The sequence below is a fragment of the Anneissia japonica genome, unplaced genomic scaffold, assembly GCF_011630105.1.
Source record: "Anneissia japonica isolate Jap-2015-1 unplaced genomic scaffold, ASM1163010v1 scaffold9101_len17362_cov195, whole genome shotgun sequence".
Classification (NCBI taxonomy): Eukaryota; Metazoa; Echinodermata; class Crinoidea; order Comatulida; family Comatulidae; genus Anneissia; species Anneissia japonica.
This window is the reverse complement of record NW_022743298.1, coordinates 3358-6157: the sequence shown is the minus strand read 5'-3', so window position 1 is coordinate 6157 and position 2800 is coordinate 3358. Positions and strand designations below refer to the sequence as shown.

The following is a 2800-nucleotide window of genomic DNA, read 5'->3' as shown; positions in this document are numbered from 1 at the left end:
TCACATTGTACTCTTATTCAACAGAGAAAACCCGCCACTTACAGAATGGAATAAAATCTGACAATTGTAACATTAACAATTTAAGCAATCTTAATAATTAAGAAAAACACATATATTAATGTTTAATTTTGTTCACGTTAAAACATTGACATAAACATGAATAAATACTGTAGACCTAATCATAAAAAAAATTGAAATAGAAAAACCAAATTATGATTTTTTTAAATGTTAAAAATTTATTTTGAATCCGACTAAAATCAAATGAATGCAGGATGGCGTGCATTTCGATACTATTTTCTTCAGAACCACGCCTAAGAATTAGGCCTACGTTAAAATTAGGTGGGGTGCAGCATCTGATATCAATTATCCACAATAGGAACAATTGGTATTGTTGAGTGACAGACTTCAGTCCTTCATATTTGTTCGGCCATTGGGGGATATGTTTGAAACCCGTCAGTGACAAGGATGCATCCAATGACGTGATTCACCAGTGACATGTCGGTCCTTTTCAAATATTTACTTTAATAATACTAATTAGTCATAATAACGATAATAAAGGTGATAACAACAACAATATTAATAGTAATATTTATTTTAACAATACTAATAGAAATAATATGGTAATAATAACGATATTTAAATATCTATTTTAATAATACTAATTTTAATAATAACATTGAAGGTGATAATAGCAATAATAAATTAAAGATAACGTTTATTTTTATAATAATAGTAATACTAATTAGTAATAATAATAATTATGATACTTATAATACTAGGCCTACTTAGTAATAATAGGGTAATAATATCGATAATAAAGGTGACAACAACAACAACAACAATAATAATAATAATATGAGAAAAATACCAATAAAACACCAATAACAATATTTTTAAAATTACTATTATTAAAATAATAATACTAAGACTAATATATAATAATAACATGAATTAAAAAAAATCGAGAATTTTGTATTATTTATATGGTAACAATAATAATAGCAAAAATTTAAACAATACATGTTAATGCTAAGACTAATAATTAATATTAAAACTAACGGTAATAAAAACAACAATAATAATATAACAATGACACCAATAATAACAGCAATATTATTGTGGCCGAGTTGACTTGTGGCCGAGTTGACTGCAGCCGAACTTTTTGTGGCCGAGTTGATTTGTGGCCGAGTTGACTTGTGGCCGAGTTGGATCGAATTCACTGTATGTATGTATAGTAGTAAATAAAATAGGCATTTTAGCCTTAGGCTGAGAGCCTATGCCCCCTATTTAGGCCTTCCCTGATTTTCTTACTTACCAGTGATCTTTACAGCATATATTCCCGAGTGTGATGCAGCGGAGTGACATCCTCCTAAATGTTTACTTTTGACTGGTGGTTAATAGGGAAAACTTTATCAGAATTGGTAGACCAATTCATCTTCGCGAGTGGGGTGCAGGTCAATCTACTCCACTTTCAGCAGAAATTGTAAACTTAGGTGACATCATTGCCGTCTACTCAACAGGGCTCACTGATTGGTTTGTTGAGCAGAGCCGTCCTACTAAATAGGGGCCTACCACACGGAACCACTCGGGACCACTCGCGACCACACGGGTGCAAAAATGATAAAAATATTACCACACGAGAGTAGCTACTTAATAATCAATAGAAACCAACTTTTAGTACGGTAATTATCCATAATATGGTAAAAATGATTTTTTTTTACAGGTTTTTCCGCCGTGCTTCGGAAGGTAATGCGGTGACATTGAGGTTCTGTAACGCATTCACGCCTCCAGAAACGCGTTCAACCTTGACCTCTACAACATTCACTACGTACAGTACGTTACATTTCATCCTGCGTGTATGCCTATTGTATGTATAGGCCTATTATTCTACAATAACTGTATTTATTACTGTATCTGCTTTGTATTTTTTATACTTATGTGTTTCTGACTCTTATTATTTTAATTTTTTTTATTTGTATTGATCCTGTAGTTATGTTATGTTTTAGCCCAGAGACAAATCTAGTTAACTTCTTATGAATAATGTTTTTAAAGATGGTATTTTGAGATGTTTTCTATGAAAATAAATAAATAAATGGCAGTAGTACCGCTTTTTGTGTTTCAATGTTTTTGTTTTTTTTTTGTTTTTTTTTTAAATGAAATGTTTCACTGTTTGTTATCTTCTTTGCTGGGATCTGCGGATGACCGGAGATTATGATCCCTGAGCAGTCCCCCAGTATAAACAATAAGGTAAATAAATAGATAAAAAATGAAAGGAAGGTTCTTTCAAATATTGTTGTGCTTCTTAATATGATTTTGTTGGTTTCGATACACCGTATCATTGGGAGTGTAAGCTCAATAATTTATAATTATAATCGAGAGACTTATTCTAAAGTATTCAAGGCACTCCACGTGAAGTCTAATTAACTTAACAATTGTATATAATAAAAATGAAAAATATGTTTTGTTAATAGTAACATTTAATAAACAAAATTGCACTATTTATTACACATGATAATAATATTAAGAATAATTATTTTTATTTATTATTATCATGCTATATTATTATTATTATATGTTAATGTAATAGGCCGTTGTTAGGTGTTAGGTTATACCTAATACATTTATTTTACTATAATACAATGTTAAATACTGTTATGTTAGTTTTACTATACCTTGTAATAGTTTAGACTGTATTAGCCATTTTGTAGAGTGCATGTACAAAGTTCGTTCTAAAGTGCCCTCATAAATTTTGTTGTCCAAATCACCTGTTGGCTAATATTCCAAATAAGGTTAAGGGACT

The 2800-nt window shown here is 30.2% G+C and overlaps 1 long non-coding RNA gene across 1 annotated transcript in view; it reads right to left on the bottom strand.

Annotated features, from left to right (window-relative positions):
* Positions 1–1463, bottom strand: part of LOC117119434 — a 3925-nt gene extending 2462 nt beyond the window's left edge. The window contains exon 1 of the long non-coding RNA XR_004447187.1: positions 1316–1463. This is a non-coding gene — a long non-coding RNA (uncharacterized LOC117119434). The remainder of the gene's footprint in view (positions 1–1315) is intronic.
* Between the last annotated feature and the right edge of the window lie 1337 nt (positions 1464–2800).